The sequence below is a fragment of the Bactrocera dorsalis genome, chromosome 4, assembly GCF_023373825.1.
Source record: "Bactrocera dorsalis isolate Fly_Bdor chromosome 4, ASM2337382v1, whole genome shotgun sequence".
Lineage (NCBI taxonomy): Eukaryota > Metazoa > Arthropoda > Insecta > Diptera > Tephritidae > Bactrocera > Bactrocera dorsalis.
In genome coordinates, this window is record NC_064306.1 from 1,058,168 (window position 1) to 1,083,051 (window position 24,884).

At 38.9% G+C, this 24,884-nt stretch overlaps 1 protein-coding gene across 6 annotated transcripts in view; it reads right to left on the reverse strand.

The window, feature by feature from the left end:
• LOC105230393 (protein PALS1) overlaps positions 1-24,884 on the reverse strand; it is a 142,299-nt gene that overhangs the window by 98,975 nt on the left and 18,440 nt on the right. The window contains exon 1 of one of the 6 annotated variants that reach the window (XM_049456100.1): positions 21,340-21,480. The exons of 4 other annotated variants lie outside the window; for them this stretch is intronic. The gene's annotated coding sequence lies outside the window, so the exon portion shown is untranslated. Of the gene's footprint in view, positions 1-19,057; positions 19,070-21,339; positions 21,481-24,884 lie in introns of those variants that run through there. One more of the 6 variants, XM_049456101.1, reaches the window with a different exon arrangement.

Below are 24,884 nucleotides of genomic sequence, written 5' to 3' on the forward strand. Positions count from 1 at the left end.
GGTTGCATGCCACACAAACACCACACATACAAGTTTGTAAACTTCCCCGTTTTTGTTTCTGTTTGCCTCAAAATAGATAAAATACTTGGCGGACTTGCCTATAGAGGCGAATTTCAGAAATTGAAAGTCAAAAACTAGAGAGCGCAACAAACCACAAAAACTGTCAATGCCAACTGACATGCAACACGGAAACATTAAACTGCAAGTTAAGTTTGCAACAGCAACTATAAAGCTGTTAGCATTTGAGCAAAAGCGCAATGCCAAAAAGGCTTACTCGCACCCCGTTAAGGACTAACCAACGAGCACAATGGCCGCAAGCAATGTAACGGCGATTGGCACACCCAGTTTCGTTTTTCCATGCAGCAAGCAGCATCACCAGTGCATTTTGCCATTTGTGTAGCCTCTGCCCGCTTATTGACAACTTAGAGTTGGCAGCGTCTTGTTTGTATTGGCAAACTTTTGCTGTTGACACTGACATTTTTGTGCAAATTATCGTTTTACTCAGCTTTTGTTTTGCTTTTATTGCAAATATTGATTCGTCAATAATGCCGTTTGCAACTGTAATGATCGCATTGTTGCCAATTTTCGCTGTATTTTTGGAATCATCTTCAGTGATTAATGCTCAACCATTATTAGTATTACTAGTATAAAGCATTGCTTCTCCTTCGTGTGTTAAAAAGCGGGGAACAGTATCAGAAACATTTTTGGTCGAACTGCAGATATTTTTCTGTTGGTGACATATACATATGTATATGAATTATTCTAAACTTTTTATGGAAATATCATCAATATACTCCTATGAGACCCACAAGCGTTGAAGTCAACATGATTTCTGTCGCAATCTGCACTTTCTATAAATACAATATTGCCATATTTCAGCACCTTCGTGTTTTTATCCAATGTTGTCCTCTTTCCAACTACGATAACATCTTTTCAAAATACTCGTTGCTTTCACTACTCGGTCCCACAAATCTCCCTCACTCGCACTCGCCTCCACTGAAAATCGGCAACATAGCATTGCATTCACGTTCCTTCCCACCATTTCTCGCATAGGCGCCCCACTCATACGTATACGAGCATAATTGCCTTAGTTAGACACACTTTAGTCAGTTCATTGCAAGCATTAAAAACAAAGCAACAGCGTTGCATTTCGTTTTCTCTGTTAATCAAATTTCGTTAGGCGAACAAAAGCAATTCCATGCACAAATGTTTGTGTGTGAATGCTCGCAGTTGATACAATTACATGGAATCAATTGGATTTGGCTGTGAATTCTAAAGAGTTTTTATACGCCGCTCTTTGCATTCACTATTATTGCTTTTGTTTTTGCCTTAGCTGTTGTGTAGCTGTGTTTTTGCGTCCGTCGGCTGTTGTGCTCAATGCCAATAGCAAAGTGCATTTAATTTTGTGAAATTGATGTCATTGATGCGATTATGGGCTGGCTTAGAACAAGACTTCTGCTTCTTCTTCCAATTCTGCTTGCATTCACTTTCAAATATTGCTCATAAACCGCCGGCAATGTGTCGCATGTAATTTGATGCCTTCGTTTTGTGCGATCCCAATGACAATTCAAATGAGACGTGGCAATTTCTAAGAAAAACCGACCCCTGTCGACTCTACCGACATTTGCACCTGTGTGTGCGTGTGTATGCTTATATGAGCATTGAAATACTTGTTGTGCGGTTAATAACGGTTTAGCATAATTTCAAACATTAGCAATACGTACAAGACCAACGTTAATTTAATTTAATCTTATCAATAAAGACTTCGAGGCATGTATGGCATAAGGTTAAGTACTTTGGTTGGCCACCGAAGCGCTGAACATGGATCACCAGTGAAATACAAATGTCTGGAAAAATATATTTACCGATTTGATAAATTTTTTACACTAATGAAAAGGACTTCATATTAACCGATATATTGGTTAGTCGATTGGTGTAGAGTCAACCGGAAAAAAGAGATTGGATAAGACGATGTGTAGACCGATTTTGCCTCTTTTCAAGTGAATTACCAAGTATCAGAGACAAGAAATATCATATTTCTGTTTTCATGGCTCTGTGGGGCTTATGTTCTCTATATTAAGTGAAATAGAATGCGGAAGAAGTGGAAAATGGCAGTTCATGATGAATATGCGAGGGTTATGCTCAATTCAAGTCAAGAGGGCGAATGTTACCAACCAAACTCGGTTCAAATGGGTCCAGTAGTTTAAATAACCCATATTTTTATTTAATTATTTATTTAATGGAGATAACACTTCGACATATGTACATCTGTACACATAAAAAATTAAGTAAACAACTGCGCCAGTCATGGCAGCCTTGTAAAGTGAACCGAATGGCTAATAAAAATCAGTAAAATTGTGTAATGCAAGTGACTAAGCGACGATAATGCCTACAGACAAGAATGTAGAAAAAAAAAAGCGACGATAATGCCTACAGCAAAATGGAAATAAATCAAAAAGCGAAAATAAATAAGCGTAAATACGTCAAAAAGTGCAAGCAAATGAGAAAATGGACAGCTACAACAACAGCAGTGAGCTGAATTTATTGCTACGCCGAGCACATATTATTGAAAAAAAAAAAACAAAATATGGAATTTATTGACAAACAAAAAAAGCGCTAACAGCTGACCAGGCATGCGTGAATAATTACGGTTAAAACAGGGAGCAAAAAACATAATACGTAAGTGTCACAAATAAAAGATATTAACTAAGTGGAAAGAAAAAATATTGCGAAAAAGCGCAAAATAATTGTTGGCAAACAACAACAACAAACAATATGTTTTTACACTCATCAAAATTAAGTAAAATATGAGGCGCAACCAAAAGCCAACGAATGGTCGTACGTAATTCCAATAAATTGTCAAGCAATGTATTGTTGTTGTTGTACAAATGACAAATGCGAGTTAGCAATCAGCAGCAATCACATAATAAATATTAATAATATAAACAGCAAATACCACGAATCCAATGTAAATACATACATATGTATATATGTATTAGGGTGGGGTCAAAAATCGAAATTGTTTTCGCTAGGCTAATATTTATTTATACTCTTGCAACCAGTTGCTAGAAAGTATTATAGTTTTTTTCACCTAACGATGTATATATAGATATAAGGTTATATATATAAGTGATCAGAAGGACGAGAAAAGTTGAAATCCGGTTGACTGTCTGCGTCCATCCGTGCAAGCTGTAATTTTGGGTAAATATTGAGATATCTCGATAAAATTTGGTACGTGGGTTCCTTAGTACAAAAAAAAAATTCGAGTTCGTAGATGGGTGTAATCGGACCACTGCCACGCCCACAAATCGGTCATGGCAACGCTCAGTTTTTGGTGAAATTGCATATCTCGGAACCCGACCAATCGATTTCGGCAAAATTCCGCGCGTGGAATTTTTTTTTAAATCCAACAAAAACTGGCCAAGCCCACAGGTACTGAATATTTGGATCCCTATAGTTGACTTTTGATCGAAAATATCGGTCATTGTGTGGTACATATAATTGAAATGAAGCGATAATTCTTCTCTTAAATTAGTATTTCTGTATGTCAAAAATAGGTTGAATCGGGTCGATACTTCCCATAGCTCCCATATACTTAATATGAAGATTTTCGAACTTCCGGGCGACTTTGTGCCGCATATATCGGTCAATATGTGAGTTATCTCAATGAAAATTACAGAGCGTGTTTTACTCATAACTGTATATCTTTGTGCCTAAAATAGATAAATTTGAGCGAAAACTTGACCTTGCCACCATATAACTAGTTTCAGAATTTTCGAACAGTTAGGTGACTTTACTCTACATGATTGCTTTTACACTTTATTCCCCTAACTTTCATTCTTGCAAGTTGGAAGATATAAAATGTTCGGTTGCACCCGAACTTAGCCCTTCCTCACTAGTTGTTGATAATATTCTTTAACTTGTTATCTATAGGACTTCTATTTCATATTACCAAGCGAAAAAAAGTTTTAGATGTTTTTGACCCACCGTAATGTGTATACACTCACATATATGTAAATATGTACACTTGTTAATGCATATGTATGTGTTTCTTGTATGCGTGCAATTATTGACTTTTCGTAATGCACGCTGTGACTTTACCGCCGTCAACTGTCAGCTGTCGGCAGTCGCGTGCGCGCGCTCACATTACGGCAGCGAGTGGTGAGGCGAGGGGACGCTGGTTCAGAGTTAAAAGCCAACAGCGTTGTAACAAATCGCTGAAAAGTCAACAATTACAACTATAAACAACAACACCAACAACAACAAGGGCAATAGTAAGTGAAAATAAAGCGCTCGCTGGTTGCCGGTGCACCGTTAGACGGGATGTGAACGCATATAAAAATAGACAATAACAGGTATATGTATATAGACCATGTATGTATGTATTCATGTATTTATGTATATGTGTTGGTGGCGTATGGCGTATACGTAACTTAATAATCAAGTGTAATCGCATGCCCACACACATATAAACAAGTACCCCTAACTCTATGTGAGTATGTTTGTGTTTGCATACGCGTGCGTTGGCAATGTAAGCAAACAGACAACAATTCAAGCGGCCAGTTAACGCTGATAAGATTGTCAACCACACAACAGCAAACGCACTCGTTTCTGTATGTATGTATGCATGTGTGTGTCCACGCAGGTATTTCTGCATGTGTCCATTGTTGAGTGCGTTTATCTAGTATGTCAAGTGGGTATTACAGTTATGCACAAAATACGGCGCACAAACAAACACAAGCAAACAAACATACGCACTTTACGCTCATAAAATGTTAGCTTATGCTAGCCAAGCAGCGCGCAGCGTATCGCTGGCTGCTGACTAAAATTGTTTGTTCAATAGAATCAGCTACAAAGCTCGGCGCTTCTAGTTACATACCGAAAATAATTAATTTTTTTTTAAATACGAACCAACTTATTTCTATATGGAGGCTTATGCACATGTACAGTTATTAGATAAACACAACACGAAACAGTCAGGTAGGCTAATAACAAGTAATAAGCTTAAAATACGCGCAATACGGGCGGCTGTGGCTGGTAGGGGTCGCGGTGGCAGATCTGGCTGACAAGTGTGGGTTACGGAGTGATGGGAAAAGGTTCGTAAAACTAATTACGAGATATGTACCCAACTGTTAACTTTGCCCGTTCTAAATATTACATAAGGGATGTTAGAGAACTCGCAGACATTTGTCATTCCCAAAAATGCGTTCTGATATTTCTGATACCGATATGAAGACTAATTTTGGTGTTACTGCAGTTACAAAAGGCCTTTCAGAAATATATTTGTGGGCAGTTTTCGAGTTGACTATACGGTATATAACTAACTGATTATATATCCGGATAAAATAGTGAAAAGCATGACCTCATGATTTTTATGTGAAGTTGGGCTCATATTTATGACATAGATCTAGGTTCAAGTATACGTAACTACACATCTAGAGATAGCCACGCGAGGTTTGACCAGACTGTGAAAGCCGGTCCTAAAACGAGTTCATTCAAACCTAAACAATTATGAAGACCTGTCAAAATTTTAAAAAGTCTGGGCTAGGCTTCGTAATCAAAGGTTTGTGTGCTTCAACTCATATTATTAAAGACAAGGAGTCGATCTTCCGACTTCGAAATGGAGGCCTACAAAGTTTTTCAAGGTTCCCAGTGCTATAGAATCTTTGAACGGACGATTAAATAGTACTCTCAAAAATATAATAAGGTTCCAAAAAGCATAAAATTTAGTCGTGTGTTGAAAAATATCCTCTTACTGAACTTTTGAAACACAAGTTGGACAAAATGTCAAAAACGAGTACGTAATAAATTCAATAGAAGAGAATTGAGCAGTGTCCGACCGATTTCCCAGAGATGTGTATCTGGAGAGATGGGCATCCAATATCTGAACTTTTGGAACACAATTTGGACAAAATCTACGAGTGCGCAATAAATTCGATCAAAAAGAATTGGCCTATATCCGTCAGATTTCCCAGAGATACCGAAATGAAAAACAGCTCGACTTTGCTAACAGTATTTGTATTGTATTCTGGCAGCAAAAAAAAATAACTGGAGTACATTTTATAATCAGATTTTGCAATTCAGCGCGTTACAAACAGAAGAAGACCATCGAAGAACGAAGAAAAATAGTAGTCAATGCGCTAAACTCAGCACAATACCGGTTAAAAAACATTATTCTTAACTTTCGGCAACTTTTCGTTTTCATCTTTTAATTTGCTTCGCGTCTTGTGGCTGAAAATGGGTTAAAATCATTTTTAGTTTACTTCTCCACAACATTTCATTTCTTCTTTCGCTTTTTCCCAGCCATTACCGGCGCGCTGCCCGCTCAGCGATTAGTTGAAAAAGCTGTTATACGAAATTACCGGAGCAACAACAACAAGAACATCATCAAAATTACAGAAACAAGTTCACAACGCAAAAATGTGGAAATAATTCGCAATTTAAGCGCAGCTGGCATACGGTATCGCTAACTGTAAACTGCATTTAATGTAACTGCGTTGCGCTATGAAAAGCTGCCACAAATGCTGCTCTTTAGTACGAATCGCTCGCCACATTTCTGGTACGAAAATCGAGTGAAATTCCACAAGCGCTTGCCTTACTCATGCCGCTATAAATATGCACTCGCTGTTGTTGTTATTGTGATTTTTTATTATTTATTTACGTGGAATATGTGCGCTCATTAAGCAATGCTTATGGCTAATTCAGCGCTGTAATGAATGGCGTGGTCGACGGCAATCGAGACGAAGAGCGCGATAATAAATAAGTACCACGTAGCGCCAGTCGCGGGAAGGCTATAAATTCGCCAGACAAGTGGAAAGTAATAATAGTAAATAAAAGTTAATAAAAGCTAATACTCGCCGTGAAGTATCGCTTCATGCGTGCGATGCAACTCATGCGGAACACATGCCGAAGGTTGAGACAAGAATGTAGAAAAAACCTGTTGAAGGCGAGGAGAAAGGAGAGCCACCGTCGCCGGCGACTGTGACGACTCAATGAAGTATTGACTCGCGCACGAGTGCATATAAAAGATTTTTCAATAACTTATTGAGATGAACAGTTAGTTCATATGAAAAATTATAAACCTCTCAAGGTTAAGTTCCGCGACAAACCTGTGCGAGTTTCTTGCTACAACTCCCTGTAGCCACTAAAAGTCAAAATACAATATGACAACATACATATGTATCAAGTTAGGTTGGGTTAGATGACTGATCCCTAAACCTCTTCTGATTTATTTCGGGCTAAAAGGACCTTGCGATTGCACAGTATTTGACCAACGCTTGCTGAGCTGGTCTGACGGTCTAGAAGCAAAGCACAGGAATCGAAGGGAGGCAACACCAAATTTCACATCTGTGGTTCAGCGGCACAGCAACAAAATAACGGTAAATCGCATTTTTCGTTAATACAAGGCAGGTAAGAGACGCACAACAACAACAACACCAAGGTAAGACAACATCGAGTACCTTCGTTGTTCTTACAACGCCAAGCAACACACGAATGTTGCAGCAATTTTCTATAATTTTTCCCGCGTCGCGCTTGTAACTGCGCGGACTAGTCTAGCAATGATTGCTTGATTGCTTTATTAAAGCTAATAAAGTAAATAGAAAAGTAAAGTAAGCTAATTTTTTTTGTTGCATGGCTTTGGCATGCGAATGGATTCGCGTGATTGCACGTTTGTACTTGCTACATGCTGTTGCAAGTCTTTGTGGCAGTTGCAAGTTGCTGTGCCAGCTGCAACTTGTTTTTGCACTTAAAGCCAACCAAATTTCATCAATTTGTAGCCTTTATCTTAACACAATAAGCACAAGAGCTATGAATTTTTATATCCTGAACAAGGTATATTAGAGTTTAAGTTAAGTTTACCACGCCCAGAAGAAATCGTCGGAGGCACTGTAAAATATATTGTCTTTTTTGACATCAAAAGCATCGTCCACCATGAATTTATTCCTCCCGGACAAACCGTCAACGCCAAGTTTAACGTTGAAGTTCTCAAGAGACTCAAACAAAGGGTCAATCGGGTCCGACAAGATTGGAAGTTGCACCGTGCCAACGTCCCGGACCACTATAGCATATACATATCATACAAAATGGACAATCGGAATCAAGTGCTTTTAAGGAAAACTTCTTTATTTGACGAGATACATCCACGAAATTTGGCTTGCGTCATTCTCTAAGGCAATAGCGCAATCTCAGAAGAAATTGTTCAGATCGGATCACCATAGAATAAAGCTACCATACAAACTGACCAACTAAAGTTCTTATAAGGGATATTTATGTGTGTGAAGGATATTATAGCTTTGGTGCAACCGAAGTTAACGTTTTTCTTGTTTCTAAAATTTATATAACAAAACAAATATTTTTTCCTAAAAATTAGAGATAAAAATGTGTAATCCTCGAAATACATTTCGCCAAACTTTTTCAGCCAAAAATATTCAAAACTAAAAATAAAGTCAAACAACTCAAACATTGTTTTCGCTTTTGACCACAAATTTTCATTTCAATATTTGCAAATTGATTGCCGTTGTTGTTGCTGCTTTCAATGAAAGTGCCACTCAGCGAGCGCAGCTATTAGCCGCATCGCACAGTCCGCGCCAACAAACTAAAGTAAACAAGTAGTTTGCAGCAAATAATTCACTTTTTCGCTTTTTTCCCATTTTTTCCCATTTTTTTATTTACTGGAATTCTTGCAGTTTTTCATTGCTGCATTTTTCATCACTTCCGTCGAACAGAAATTCATCGAGCAAACTTGCCAAGCTTCAAAAGTTACATAACCATTTTTGTTGCAAATTCTATTTATGGTTGTTATTCACTGTTGTCGTTATTGTTGTTGTTACATATTGTCGCTGAAGCTTTTGTTGTGCGCTATTTCCCATTCTGCTTGCCACCTTTTTGTGTTTGCGTGCGTGTGCGTGTGTTTGCCTACAAATTTTATATTTTTCGCGAATTCGTCGACGCTTTAATTTTTCGCTTGCGCGCGCTTCGGCGTCGACACTTGCCGTCAGCAGCCGACCGGCCGCCACCGCCACCAGGGAGTGTTGCTTCTGTTTTTGTTGTCTTGCTGTGGCAGCTGGCCGCATGCAACTCAGCCGCTGCTCCAGCAACCTTTACATTAAAGTAACATAGCATTTGTTGTTGTTGTAAAATATTTGTATGCCATTCTCTTAATGGCTTTTATGCTGTCTTCGCAGCTATTTTTGCTTTCAATAGAATGCGTTGGCGTTCATTCATGCCTCTTTTTCTACATAATTTTTCTGAATTAATATTTTTCTTTCAATTTTTTTCTCAAATCGTTTGTTGTGTTGGAAACCATTTTTTCCTGACTTTCGTGTAATTTTATGCAGGCACAAAACAATTTCGTATAGCACTCAAGCAATATTTAGCAAATCATGAAGCGGAATGAATTCGCCGTAATGCAGCACAGTGGATCAAAACGTAGAAAAATTAAAAAATAAATATGTTTTCAACATAAAAATGTGAAATTAATCTGGTAACAGATTATTAGTTGGAGTAATAAAATAATAAAAATAAAAAAGACAATTTACTTGATCGTCTTCGATATCTTAAAAAGATTTTATCGAATATTTTAATTTTTTTTTTGTAGTTAAAAATGCATTTCTTTTCATAATAAAAAAATTTCAAACTAAAAACAAAAACCAAAAATTAAAAAAATTTATCTCAAAACTAAATAAGGATTTAAAAAAATTTTTAATATAAAAAAGTTAATTTAAAATATAAAAAAATAAAATTGAAAAACTTTTAAAAATAAAAAACATGGAATTTTTTTTTAATTTAAAAAGTAAATAAGGATTTAAAAATTTTTTAATATAAAACAAAAATTTATTTGAAATGTAAATAAATAAAATTTCTTTTTTTTTTTAATCATTATTTATTTTTAAAATTTTTTTAAATATTTATTTAACATTTTTTTTTTTGGTTTTAGTGTAACTTTTTCTAACGAATTCCCTACTTCGAAAATAATTTTTTGTTCGCATTTTCATTACACTCGCCCACTGTTCGCCACCGTGTCTAGTCATTCGCCTGCGCAGATGAGCCAGCGATGTGGAAACTTCAATTCGTTAGCGTCATCAAAAATAGCACAGCAGCACTCGTGTGGCAATGGACAAGACAACAATAAAAAATAAACAAAATATACTTGTATAACAATGTTTTTGTAGCAACAATTTTTAATAGAACAAGCGATAAACTTGAGAATTATTAGAGAAGGAATAAGTGCACGCCGAAACAAAGATCCAAATTTCGAGTCAAATTGCAAACTATTAGTGAAAACATTAGCCCAAAGATTTCTCCTACCAAAAACGAAAAGGCTTCAAAAAGAAACGGCTTTAATGGGTCATAGACGGCCGCCAAACACTCAGTGGTTACTTCAGGATTAAAGTCGCCGATATTATGTTTATAGAGGTCAACACACAGCAACCAGTACACAGTGTTTTTGAGCTTATTGCGATCTTTAGACAGCCTTAGACAGCTTGTAATACCGAGTTCAAGCAAAGTCAAACGAAAACCAACTCGAAAGTGGGTAAACTTATGAGCAAACTTGAAGTTCAACGGGTTAGTCCAACATATCATGCATAATAATTGCATAAAAATATTTACTCTTTAGCTTTTGCTCTGCTATCTAGCCCGATGCACCACCAGAGCTCCACCTAAGCCCCGGTAAGGCTACAGGTTATTTGCGTTTATCTTCCAGCTTATTTCGTTTCATCTCTTTGGTTTGTTCAACAATTGCTTTGATTCTGTGTGTCCGCCTACGAGCAAAAAGAGTTGTAGTTATGTCAAATCCGTGTTCTTGTGCTATTCTACTCTAATTATACTCATTTTCTACAAACGTTTTTTATTCTTCGATTATGTAGGAGTTGAACCATAAAAAATTCTGAGCCAACAACACAGCTCTGTGAGCTCAGTCAACAATGCAACAGTATACATAGATGTAGTTAACAAACATGCTCGAATCTATGTACATACTGCGGGCCATATACGCCGAGCAATAACAAAGATATCATATTTTCTATGAGCTCGTCGTGCAGCTACTATCAAAACAACATAGGCGCCTTCGTAGCGTTCAACGTGAACGAGACAGAAAAACTCGTCCCACCGGATTGCGTGGATGCTGAGCGGGTTACGGGCACCCGCAAACCCCCGCTTGCTTCGTCGTGCACCCGTCAGCTGCAGTCTCAGTTTCTTGAGTTTCAGTTGTTTGCTTGATTCTTCGATATTCCGCTTGCTTTTCAATTTGTTGCTTCATTTTGTTGGGCATCTCAGCCTTTGCGTCTTGATTCGCCATGATAGCGTTGATGGTGTACTCGTGTAATTGTTGTTGTTTGAATGTTCTAACAACAAGTTGCCGTTCCACAGTGATATTATGTGCCTGGCCTTCCATTTCGCCGCCGTTTTTTCATAACATATTTGCCATTGCTCCTCTTAAGTTATGACTGTAGTGTCTTTGTTGTTGTCGCTAGCATCTTTATACGTCTATGTTCATGTTCCCCCATTTTCATAAATATTTTCCTTCCATTTCGTTTTTTGTAGCTTGTTGCTGTTCCGTCGTGAGCAAACAAGAAATACAGAAGACTTTATGGCTTTGCACAATAGTTCGCTGTGTCAGTTGTAAGCGCTTGTTCCACTCCTTCGCTTAACGCTTTGTGCTTTGTGTTCTTTAGCATAATGTTTTCTCATTTGTTGATTACCTTTTCAATTTTAACTCACTTGAGGAATTTCTTAAGCAAACTTCTAGCTGAACCGAAATTGGGTGCTCCCATACCAGCTACAAACAAGCTTGGAGTGTGGAACTGACTAAATCTCACGCGATGATCCTACTCAGTAGCTATTGCTCTTTGAAGCATCGGCTCTGCAGCCGGTTCAACTTGACCAGCCGGATGGGTGACCCCACGTGTTTGCCGATTTTTTTAACGGCCTGTCTGTTTGCCTACTGTTTCAAACTGCGCTGCTGCGGCTGCTGTCGTTGACCCAAATACTCCAAAACGGGTTTGATCCACACGCAAGTCGCGGCATTGGCAACGCGCAACAAATGATATCCGGCAAGAAACAAGGCGGCAATTATTTGGAATCGAATTAATTTCTCAGAATTTATCGATTTAACATTGGAATGAGCTATGAATCAGAGACTCCGTTTGAAAGTCAGTATTGTTCCAGCAATGTGTTTTCACCCTTCGGTTGCTTTGGAAGTGAGAGCCCCGTTATGCTAACATAAAAATGTAAAAACTCAGTTGACACCATTGAATCTGAATCACGACAACCTTTAATCTCGCCCACATATTCTCTCTCTCTCTCTCTCTTTCTCTCTCTAAAACTATATATGCAAAAACACATTTGAATATTCTTATCAGACGATCGTGATTTCTGTACTAGAATATTAAAGTGTTAATCTTATCTTCTGTTAATGACCAAAAGGCAATTAATTTGTTTACATTTAGTTATAAATAACCGACAAATACCAGATTCACTGTACTGAAGTTGAGTCACGAGTATTTAACATACATAAAAAGGCACAAATTGGTGATAAAAAAAAAAAACAAACACAAACGAGAAGTGTTAGAAAATATAAGCATAAAACTTGGGTTCATCGAAACGTTTAAGCTGGGTTTGGAACCCGTCACGTAAAAAATGCTACCAATAAAAAAGGAACCAGAAGCCTCGTAAGAGCAATCCCCTTTTGATGATGACCATGGCAAACGCACTTAGGATGACGATTTAAGGCATGCACCTGGAATGTCCGATCCCTTAATGGAGAAGGTACCGCTGCCCAGCTCGTTGATGTTCTCGTTAGAGTGAATCACGGGACAAGGACTGAGACAAGTAGGAATTCGCCGGGGCCCGAAATATGGTTATCTGTAGTACTAAATTTCAGTAAAGAAGAAGAAGAAAGGAAGGCAGAGCTGTTACGAAAAATGCCTTTTATATTTCGGGATTCGGCAAATCTTGTATTGCAAACTGGTTCTCTAACGATCTAATAGTAGAATCTGGCACACATTTTAAACGGGTAATAGCAGCATACAAATCGTGACACCGTTTAAAAGGGTTGAGATCTTTAAAGGCTTGAGGTTTCGTGCACAATGACATTCGGCACAATTCCTTGTTTTCTTATTTCTTCAAAAGCAAAAAACGGGCAACCCGCATTTAGCAGCAGTAATCCCGTCAGAATAAAAGTATTAAAAAGAAAAAAGAACAAACCCGCAACGCCACCGCTTTTAAGCGCAATCATGCATGTGCTAACATTTTAAGCAAACTGCGGAGGAAAAAGTTCATTTTGCAAACTTCGCATGGAACTTTCCATCATAAAACAAAATCCATTTATACACCACGTACGGCCAGCACCAGCCAGCACTGCGGCGTCTCACACCGCCGCGGCACTTACTATGCCCTGCCAATTGCACTGCGCACTTTTTATTGCAACTCTGCCTTTCATGCGCGCCAGCAGCTCCTCGCACTTCGGCTACCTGCACAAACTCGTGCAAACGTTGTATGCTGGCGTGTAACCATTTTCCTCGCTATTGCTTCCTTTCTTTCAACTTTTATTTGTCTTTTTTTCTCGCGCACATGCAAGTATCGTGCAACATTGCGTTGCATGAGCGCTTTCGCAGCGCACACATGCCGTACGTGCAATACCCATAAAAGGGTATCAAATCCGATATTTCCACGTTAGCTGTTATGTGGCGCTCGCTGGCTTCGTTCGCTCGATAACATACTCGCTTAAAGTTTTTCGCATGTGCACAACAACAACAGCAATAACCGAGCAGAGTAGGTGTGCAACAAAAAGTCCAACCATTCGGCATGGTCAAGCGCAAAAACAGATTGCTCTGCCACAAAAAAAGATAGCACTGCGAGAAGATGTGCGCTGCTAGTCGTAATTCAACGGTAATGTGGCGAGGGTTCCATTATGCACACCGTAAAATAAAGAGTGCTGTATGGGCCAGAAGTGCTTGAATGAGTAAAAAAAAGCTGGAACCCAGAGTCTGCAGCGGACAGTAAACAAGTTCGTCAAGCTTAGGCATGCAGAAATAAAATATGAATCCAACTTATTTCTTCGGCAATGAAATCTAAGTTTATAAGTCCATACGATCTGAGAGCTAGTCTTAATCCGGTCAGCCTACCTTACATCTAGAACACATCAACTAGCTCAGTTCATTCATTACGGCAAAATGTAGTGCACACGATCTTCTCTTGAGCTAACAAAGAAGGTCTTCAGAATTCTGAAATTTCCAAATCAGCCGTTTGGGGCCTTGTTCTTTATCTGCTTTTACGCCCCATTTATGGAGCTGATGCTTTTATTATTATGACCACATTTGATTTTTGTTTATTCCTGAACACGTTTTCTATGAGCGATACGCCCCTCATTTCGACTGTTTTTGTTAAGCGAAGCGTTCCACCCCTGCGCTGACTGACAAATAATCAGCGCGCGCTAAGCGTTCTGGCAGCTCCGGCCGTACGCTTCATTGTGTGTTTATTGTTTTTTTATGTTGAATTTAATTTTAGTTTTAATTTGATTTCTTTGTCAGCGTAATGTCTTTGTTGTTGTTTTTCTTTTCAACCAACCGCGTGTAGCGCAATTACGGCGAATGAAATGGGAAATAAACAAAATGTTATGAAATCCAATTCCACCCAACAGTTGAACGGCGTTTTATCATGAAGTTGTTGTGTTTGTTGTTGTTGGTTTGTAGAGTTCGTTTTTCGTTGCACCTGTTTTTGGTTGTAAATGAACCACACCAACGTGTCAAGTGCTCTGTGGAGCGATTCGTCATTTTATTTTTAGCTCTATTTCCTGGAACCCACTGATGAGTCACACATTAAATTTTCCGAAATGTTTTGTATTCATTTTATATAAAAAGTTGATAGCAGTTTATTAAGAGTCCACCTGACTTCTGGAACTTGAACGAGTAGTAATCACGTCGTGATGTTTCGATAATGCGGAAAATAGTGAGCTGTCTATTCCAGGATAGATAAGTGAACTCGATTCTCACAGGGTCATGCAATAACTATGGGTGGTGTGGGTAGTATGTATCCATAAATAATAAAATCGGCTGAAGTGCATTGGAAGTCAGTCATAAATAACAATATTTATCCAGGTGAATACCAGAAATATTGTATTCAACGAACTCCAGAACTCGGACGGTGACCTCAGAGCTATGAAATCCAAACGGGAGTGTATACAACGCCGACCTATATCTGCTCCAAAAAGTGCCTCAAGTGATGCTATTTTAAAAACTTTGGTTTTAATAAGAATCCGTTGTTCACAATGAGTCCGAAAATACTTCATCCGTACAAAAGTATTCAAAACGCTCAATTTCACTCGATTGCAGAGAAATCTTAACAGGGTTTTACTGAGGAATATGTAGTGTTCTTACGATCTGCCCCTTCAATAATCCTTTCTTATGCAATTAATGAAAGGCGATGGCCAGCGACTTCAGTTTGGTAAGAACTGATTCCCTCTCGTTAACTCGGCTATAATCGCGTAAGCGGTGTCTACGCCAATTAAGAAGAAGAAGGTTCCCACTCGTGTGTCTTTTTCAATATAATGCGGTAAGTGGTAGGTGCCACCAATCTGAATCACAGTGGAACTTTCTATTCTAAAAGCACAATGCTATTTGACATAAGTACAACAAAGCCGACATCGCAGCATAGAAGTTGTTCGCCTTCCTGGAAAGTTACGACACGAGATTGGAAACCGCTTGGAGCATTATTTTCTTAGAACTCAGCATGGAAATGGAGCTTCGGCGAGAGCAAATACACCAGAAAACACACAAATCAAAGACACTCGAAAATTTACCGCCACTTCATACACATGAAAATATGCTAAAAATCACAGAAAGTCAACAAACTGCAGTTGGCAGACCGTGTTGCATGTGTGTGCGTGGCTCTGTGCACTTGTGGCCAACCGTCAAGTTATTCAGTATTTTTCTAACATAAAAGAGAGAAAACTTAAATAAAAATTTTGCTAAATAATAATGTGTGTGTGGTTTAATGGGGCTTTCAGACAACTAAAAATTTATGGAAAATTAAATTAAACGAAAACAAGCTGAGCAAAAAGTATTTCTGCAATGGCAGAGAATAATTCTACAGAGCTTTTTCCGCATTCGCTTTGTTTTTGCTCAATTATTTTCTAATTGCTCACAAAATAGACAATTACTTTAGATTCTCACAAAATTTAGCTGCTAAATTTAGCGTTCATTCGACGTAGACAAAGCAAAAACGCAGTGTTGCACAGTGAACCGAATCAGAATCAACGACAGTTTGCAATCATTAATTTCGGAACAGAGAAAAACAAATCACAACAACAACAGCACGACAAGTACCAGTCGTAGAATGGTACTGCATGAATATCCGTCTAGAATGGCTAGCAGCGACAGCTAAATACTCATAATGTTCGAGAAATACAGTCAAGTAGTCAGTCAGGCAGGCAGTCAATTGGTCACACCTGCATTAAGCGCCACTCAAGCGCAAAGTAATGACTTCCACGTGTATATATATATGTGTGTGTGCGTGAAAATTTAATTGAAAGCAAATATAATATATATTCACAGGAAAGCAATTGATTTGCTGGCTGAAAAAAGTAAGATAACCCATCAAGCGGTTAGTCTGAGAGACAGAACAGAACTAACTCGCTTGCTTCAAGTTTTTTTAGAAGTAAAGTTGTTATCGTCATTCTTTATTACGTATTTCTGTGCTCTTTCTTCGAATATCATAAATCTTAATAGACCTTTGATAGAACGTATATGACTTATAGTAACATATAATCAACACACATCGAAAATAAAGACCCATATTACTTGATAACTCTCCTACTACCTCAAAATTGAAGGCGAAAGCTCTGGCGATATGCGGCTATTGAATGCATACTTCTTTCAAACCAGCTTTAGACCACTTTTCATAGATTCTTTCTTATAATCAATGCATCCTATAGAGCATTTTTTGTCACACCAAATTGCTTGCTGGGCAGTTACGAAGTAACAACAATGGGAACTCCCTCCCGTATGCATTGAAAGTAAAGTTTAATGAATAAATATTGAAAATTCCCACATGTTATCTTGTGGGTGGGAGCTTTAAAAGCTCTGAATGCATATTTGCAAAGACTGCATTGTATTTAAAACAATTTAATGAAAGGTAAACAAATGCAAATGAGGCTTAAGTGCTGCGCAAATAGAGCTTGATAAGAGCCCACTTACAAAATTACGAATGTGTGTTCAATATATCGGTAAGTAAAAAGCCAACCCCTTCATTCAGCTGTAAGTGGAGTTGCAAATTAATTCCAACAAAAATACCAAACAGCTGGCCATCAAAGATAAGATGAAATATATGGTATTGGGAACTCGAATTATTTATAGAGTAGTTCACTTGCAGAAAGCCCCTATTAACTGCAGAAAGAAAATGTCACAGCAGAACGAAGTTACAAAGAGAGTTCAACCCAAAAATAGACCAAGGACAGTCAATGGCTAGAGCCCGGTTTCAATGCGTAAAATCTTGTAGAGCTCTCTTGATTTGGTTTAGACCTCACTTTTATGTCAAAGTTGTTTAGAAGGAGACTTTAGAAGGAGGAGACTCCATTAATATAACAAGTTTTTATGCCAATACTATAAGTACCTACTTGGTTAACAAATCTTTCGACCTCTGAAACGACGTCAGACCGCAGAAAGAGACCAGATTCCATTTTTAAAAGATTTAATTAAAATTTGTCTGTTGGACCGAATGAAGAGGATATGTGACCATTTGGAAAAGGACTGGGAATTATTGAATAATCTTTCTTGTAATACTACCACTACGCTCTACCAACGAACTAGAGATGAGTAGATTCCGTTCTCACGACAACCGGATCTACGTAACCGAAACGGATTTTTAGTTATCTTAGAATTGTCATTTCAGAATTGCTACAAATTATTTCAGGTTTGTTTTTTGACTCAACAACAATAACATACATGTGACTTCAGAACCTTTCCTAACTTTGTGACTTTTCTACTTTTTTTGTGTCACCTTCTTCTTCTTTGGGTCGCTCTGCGACCAAAACACAAAACTAAAACTTCTCCAATGCCTCTTTCCTTTGAGAGATATCGCCAGTTGTACAAATCAAGTGCACTCACACACTTCGTGGTTCCATCTTCTTCTCGGTTTCTTCGGTTGGTTCTAAGGATCTTGCGAGAAAGGGTTCTCTCGAATGCTCCGAGTGTTTTCTTTCCCCTTTAACCCCCCGGCGTATTATTAACCTTAACGTTAAACAAGCTTGATTCCAGCCACTATCTCTTCTTTGCCCCAATTTTGGTGCAAGTTTCCAAGCCTAAGCATATTTATGTCGCACCCTACCCACACTTTGTGCAGCGTTTTATGACAAAACCGACAACTAAATGTTGTTGCCATAAAAAGTGGCAAGTAAATTGCATTTAAAAGTGACAGCAAAGCTCAAGAAAAAACGCAAAAATGAGAGAAAGTAAAAAAAGTATGATAAAGTGGCAACTAAAGTGCAAATGCAATGGTAAAAAAATGCAGCAACAACAATTACTTAAATACATATGTCTAGCTGCACGCGAGTATGAATTTGAGGCGACGAATTTGTAAGTTTAAATCCAATTAGAAATTGAGATTTCTTGCACCCACGCAGTGAGTGACACGAGATGTGCGCCGCAAGGGGGCACTGAGTCGACAGTGGCCGGTAACGCAGAAGCAGCTCAACTAAATTGAATGAGTGTCGGCATAACTGTTGCTTACACCGCGCGAGCGCATGAATGAGTTAGCACAAGCACAACAACACATGTGTGGCTGCAACGCCAACAAATCAACGCCGGTCGCGTGGGCTTTGCAAGCCCTAAGCTCTAGTCAGCTGACAAAACAAAACAAAAACCATGTAAAATGCGGGAAAAAAAGAAAATTTGGTGAATTGTGCAACGTACTATATATCGACGACAACAACAAAATGTGACCGTTTTATGACAACAATAAAAAGCGCAAAAATCGCAAAAATCGCTGGCACGTCAAATGGCAAATAAAAACCAATACACACATGTGCGCAAATAGAAATACAAAAACAAAAACTATTTACCCGCGTCCGTGTGACCTAAGCGCTGACGTGCAACCTGCTGTGCGCCTCACCGCGCTGACCGTCGCGCGTCGCTTAGGTGTTTGTGGGCCGCAGCGCCTGCTAGTTTTTGCGTTCTGGTGACTGTATGTGTATGTGTGTTGCTCCAGTTGGTTAACGGCGTCGTGGGTGTCGCAGCAATGTGACAAATCGCAGCAGAAAGAGGGTGCCAAGCACCAATTCGCCCGAATTAACTGTTTTTGCGTTCTCAATTTTGTTATATTTTTATTTATATTTTATTTTTACACGGCGTATTTGAAACGTGCCACTTTAACTGCCACAAATGGTAGCAGCCACGACGACAGATGTATGTCAACGACGCACACACTTTCGCACTTGAGAACTAAATAGGACTCATACGGCACTTGTGCGGTAATTTTTTGTATTTTTCGCAAATTTTTCAAAACACTTGTGCTCGAAACTTACACTATTTCTCCAATTTTTTTTTTTTTTGGTTATTATTTTCAGATAAAAGCACTTGCCAATATTGGACTTATAAGTTTTAAAACTTTCTCACAGGAAATATTTTTATAAATTCAATATTTTGAAATAATATTTATTCTAATAATTTTTTGCGATTTTGAAAGTCTTTTTTAAAATATTCTGTTTATAAAATTTTCACTTTTTGAAATATATAAATTAAGTTGAAGTTTGATTGGAAATACGAAAAGACTTTTTCGACTACCCATTATAGACAAATAAAGTCAAAAACTCAAAAACTTGAAAAATAGTTAAAATTTATGTCTCGCATTTTTTAATTGTGATCCAATAACAACAATAATAACTGTTAAAAACAATTACAAAAAAAAATATTCGGTTATAAAATCTTTGAGAAAAACTAGAAAAAAGCAAAAATTGTAGGTTATGTATGAAACTCAATATTTTTCTTGGAATGCTCCAGCCAAATTACGAATTTTAGTAATTCTCTACAGTTTAAATTAAATATTTACGTACTTTACAATGTCTACAGATATACGAAAGGTAACATACCAACAAAGACTAGACTGCCTAAGTCATCTTTAGGCAATTTATACGCAAAACGGGTCATTAGACTAACAGTTAAAGCATTAGAGAAGTAAAATTTCATTGAACATAACAGCAAAGTTCAGAGAGAGTTATCTTTATATATAAAAATTACGTGTCACGTTGTTTATCCGCGATGGACTCCTAAACTGCTGAACCGATTTTAGTAAAATTTAGCACACTGTGTCCAGATCGAACCAACTTAGAAGATAGGATAGTAAAAACCATTCATAACTAAAAAAATACTGTGAAAGCTCTATTAAAAGGACGCTATATTAAGTGGACAACTCTATTAACTGGTCTGTAAGGCTGCTAACCAGACATTGAAAAAGCAGCCTTAAATTCGTTATTTTTTTCAATGAAATTTACTTGTATGAACCTCAAGTACATAAGTACAGTATATAGGATCCATATATAGAAGAAGCAACCGTTATAATTTTTACACTTTTTTGATCAACATTTTCACTTGTAATTTTTTCACAATTCACTACACTTCACAAATCAAGAGGCGATATTGAAATATTTGAAGAATGCGCGTTGCCACCTGTTTGCTGACATTTTAGTGACTTAGCATACCCACATAAAAGCGATGCTGAGCTTAGCTTAGAAGTCGGCTGCGCGCACTACTTTTCCACTTTTACGCGAACGCGCTGAAAAAACACGCACGAAAAGAAAAATAACAACAACAACAAAGTAAACGTGATACGAAACGTTTTGCGCAGCGCAGACTGATTTATTGTAATTAATTTATTGGAGAAAATATGGATATTGCGATCAAGCGGTCATTAAACACATACGCACACATACACACACACACAAAGCATATATGTGCATATATGGCAAAACAGGTGTTTGTGGATGTGGCACTCATGTGTGGTTATGTAGCTGTCAGCATCCACATGCCAGCAGCTAGCAAATGAACGTTGGACCGACCGACCGCCGACAGCCGAGCGCCAGCAGTGCTTTCAGCGCGCTGCTGGAGCGACGCTTTTCTCGCTTCACCAATTTCAGCGCAATTAATTTGCTTTTGATTAATGCTAAAACTTTTTTACTTCGATTTGAATAATTTCTAGCAGCAAAGCGACGCGAAACAAGCCACAGAAAACTAAAACAAATACACACACATTCAGCTGTGTGTAAGTGTGTGTGTGTGTAAGAAATGGTGGTAGCCAACAAGCGATCAATTTGCCAAACGTTTTAGGCCAACACGCGCGCGCTCTCACCTCACTACGCGCTGCCAAAAGCTGGCTGGTAGCGCTTGCTTCGTCTTCTTCTACCTCTGCTGCTGCTGCTTACTTCTAGCTTAACCTTTGCTGCAGCTGCCACTGTTTGGTTGTGTTTTCTTTATTTTTTGTTTATCTGCTGCTCTTTACATATATATATTCTGGTTGAAAAAATTCAAATCACCGACGACGTAAACTCCACGCGACCGCGTTCCCGAGCCGTTCAACAGTTACTGAGCTGCTCTGGCCGTCAACTGATGTGACGCTGAGCAGCGCTCGCATTTAGCGGCCAGCCAGCATAAGTGCGCTCTTACGGCCAACAAAGCGACTCAACACAACCAGACGCGGCCAGCTCAACGACCAAAAGCAGTCGCTGTAGTCTGTCAATCTGGCTGACGCTTTCGGCTTTGTCCGCACTCTTTCGCCAGCTTATGCTTTGCGCTTAATCTTTAGCGCGCTCCACGCCTCATCCGCACCGACGTCGTTGTGCTCGTTGTATGGTACACACCGCCATACGTACCCAAAAGTACGGGCATGAGTAGATAAGTGATTGCCGTTTTTTGTTGATTTTTGTGTACAAAATGAGTAGGCTGTAAATGAGCCAATCGCACAAGCACACAAACCCTCAACCAGCTAGAGGGCTCCACCAACCTGCCAAGTAGGTATTGCATCCGTCAAACACTCGGCAATCAGTGAGGCATTGAAACGGTTTTTTGCTTCTCTCTTTCTTTTCATTTTCATCATTTCAATGCGGTTAATTATCATTTCGCTTTTGTTTCACATTCTGGCCAAATGTAGTGTGTGTGCTTTTCTCATCATTCTTGGTTCGTGCTTTATTGTTTTCTATTTGCTCTCTGCTACGCTTTGTGCTTGACGAACGAGTTACGAAGTGGAGCGTTGTGCTCCCCGCTAACTCTGTTGTAAACGCCTGCTGATCGCAGCTCAGTTAACTGCTTTTATGTATGGTAGCTCTCATACGCGCTCTGCGCTCTCTCGCTAGCTATTGGTTAATGGTTTTGTAGGCTGACGCACAAAGTCTAGAAGATCAAATTAACGCATTCAATTTGTTACCAAATCTAATATTATAAAAATCGCTAGGTCCCCGAAAAAAATACAAATAACTGGCCATTTCCAACTCTCGATTTAACTCTCTTTTGCACATCAAAATGTCAAAATTCAAAGAATCTTCTCTTTTCTGTTTTGAGCCTGTAATTTTAGCCACAAATCAAGTCTCTCAGCAAGGCCAGCAGTAAATCTCTTTCGTTACTGTTACTTTGAGAGTATTTGCTGCCGAAAAATACGCTGTTTTAACAGACCATCGCTGCGTTAGCTGACATGCCGAGCCAAGTCAACGCCCTGTCAGCTGATGTTAGATAATGTTGGTCGAGGTAATGGACTTGAGTTCAATTTTTTCATTGACGTTGTTAAGAATGGTAAGCAAATATGTAGTCTTAATGAACCAAATATGTACCATTTTGGTCGACCACTTATTGCCATTGTTCCGCTGGAGACATTATTACATCAGTGTAAAACTTTTCTGGTTTCTCGGCGAAAAACTGCAACAAGTAATTTTCATAAGCTTCTTCTCAAGACAACTTTACTCCATTAAGGGAGTTCTTTATTGACCGAAACAAATGGTAGTCCAACGGTCCAAGGTCGAAGCTATATGGTGGATGCATCAAAACTTCCCAGCCAAGCTCTCACGGTTTTTGTCGACTCATCAAAGATGTGTGGTCTAACGTTAAGTTCCTTAGCGATGTCATGGCTGCTTATGTGACGGTCTCGGCCAATATTTTCTATAATTTCATTGACTTTTTCAACGATTGGTCGACCAGAGCGAAATGCATCTTTCACATCCAAATTTCCAGAACGGAAGCGAGCGAACCATTGTTGTGCTACACGAACTGATACAGGATCGTCTCCGTAAACTTCACAAATTTCATTGGTGGTTTGCTTCTACCTTCCAGCAGACTTCTTTTGAATTTCATTCCTACAGGCCATTCATCCGCACCGTAATTCACTCTTTATTCACTCAACAACGCACACAAGCGGCAGCGATCATACCGTTATCATACAAATACACAGCACTTATCAGCAAAGTAGACTAAAACTTCATCTCATTTAGAAAATGTTGACACAATTTAGTAGCTTCATCTACACAGATAATGATGGCGATAGAAGTACGCTCTAGAAAACACGGTGGCGTTTAATGCAGAAGAGTAGGTAAATAGGTAGAGTGGCTGTCTGGCGACGCGCTTAAGTCTCTACGAGGCCTATTGTGACACCACTGGGACTAAAATCACCTCACTCTACTCTCTCTTCTCTGAAACACCTCACCTTGTGCTTCTGTGCAACCTCCGAAATATCGTCAAGAAACCCTCGATCAATGGGACTCTGAACCATCCCGTGCTTCTGAAGAAGTTCATCTGTCCAAAAATGCTTATCTGCTCAACCTCCGAAATACCGTCAAGAAACCCTCGACCGCTGATTGCAATTCTTTTCTTATATTGAGCTTTACATTCGCATAGAATATGGATTATAGTCGCCCCTTCTACCTCTTCAATGGTCATAATATGGCGTTCGTAGTCTGCTGGCATGTCTTTCACCATCTTTGATGAAACCCTAAGAGACTTTAGTGATTTTAAAGACACTTGGCTAACTGTGTTTCCAAATATATTCCTTGTTGTGAGCACAATATTTGTCAGAATAATAAGTCTTTCTTTAATTGCTATGAAGCCTGCTTGGAAGACACTGCGGTAGTCCGATAGACGGAAAGTGATTTTGAGAAGACAAGCCTGGAAATCTTGGCGCGGTCCTTCTTAAATGTCTTTAGTTTTGGGGACTGAGCAAATACAACCCTGCATATATTATCCTGAAAATAAAAACAGCCTAAAAAGCGTAAGAAGACACGCTTTCCCCCGCAAAATTGAAGCTCGGTGTAATTTCACTTCAGCCTTGAATAAATATGTAATGTATAGAAAATGCAAACACGCCACAAAACAGAAAGCATTCCCTTGCCGTCGTTCAAAACTATTTACTCCGCCGCAAAACTCATCTACATAATAAAGTAATTCAAGCGTTGAGAATTCATATTCGCATGCCCAGTGCCAACGTTTGTCCCACAGGTGTACATATGTATGTATAAATGAATTGAAAAATATACTGTACTAATGCCCAGCGCCCAGTGACTGTGTGGTCAGTTTGAGTCATTGAGCAAGCAAAAAGCCTAACAGCACAACAGGCCACCCGAGCGGCAGCACAGCAACGAACAAGCGGAAACGGAAGTGCGCACTAAACGATGATCTCGGCAAGCCGCGGCTGGTGAGGCCTTATTGGCGTGCAACAAGCACATGAAATGCGGCGCGGGGAGCATAAATATTAAACGCGCATTCATTTGCGAAACTTGCCTAAGCCGCTAAGGCCGCAAGGCACGCACACACACACACACAACTAGTTATTGAAAGTTATGTGAGCGCAGCGTTGCTAAACGCTGACTAAAGGGTGCTGTGCGAATTGCGCTATTGCCATGGATTATGCAGGCTTTC